The sequence below is a fragment of the Sinocyclocheilus anshuiensis genome, unplaced genomic scaffold (assembly GCF_001515605.1).
Source record: "Sinocyclocheilus anshuiensis isolate Anshui unplaced genomic scaffold, SAMN03320099.WGS_v1.1 scaffold767, whole genome shotgun sequence".
Classification (NCBI taxonomy): domain Eukaryota; kingdom Metazoa; phylum Chordata; class Actinopteri; order Cypriniformes; family Cyprinidae; genus Sinocyclocheilus; species Sinocyclocheilus anshuiensis.
This window is the reverse complement of record NW_015551124.1, coordinates 757136-757684: the sequence shown is the minus strand read 5'-3', so window position 1 is coordinate 757684 and position 549 is coordinate 757136. Positions and strand designations below refer to the sequence as shown.

Sequence of the window (549 nt, the reverse complement as noted above, 5' to 3'; positions counted from 1 at the left end):
GTATTATTATTATTATTATTATTATTATTATTATTATTATTATTGCTATTATTATTAGTGTATAACCATTTTAATAATAATAATAATAATAATATAAAATACTTCCATTATTATTATTATTATTATTATTATTATTATTATTATTTGTGTATTTAATTAATTGTACTTTTATAATAATGTTTTTATTAATGTATTATTTTTAATATATTATTATTACTATTAATTATTATTATTAGTGTATAGTCATTTTAATCATGATTATTATGATACTTTTGTTTAATTAATTATTTGTAATGTATTATTATTATTACTATTATTAGTGTATAACCATTTTATTATTAATAATAATAATAATAATAATCACTTTAAAATCCAGGTGTTTTATGAATACAGAAAATCTGCATACTGTAAGAAACAGTGTGATTTGTGTGGTAGTTTGGTAGAGTTGTGCTGTTATCAGTGAATTTAATATTTAATATTTCTGTTTTTTCTTCATCCAGATCGAACAGTTTTGAAGTCATTGCCTTAGATGGAGTTTGAACGCACGTT

General features: G+C 17.5%; 1 protein-coding gene across 1 annotated transcript in view; it reads left to right on the top strand.

Moving 5' to 3' along the window:
- Positions 1 to 549, top strand: part of LOC107663169 (gamma-2-syntrophin-like) — an 81671-nt gene that overhangs the window by 49412 nt on the left and 31710 nt on the right. The window lies entirely within an intron of this gene.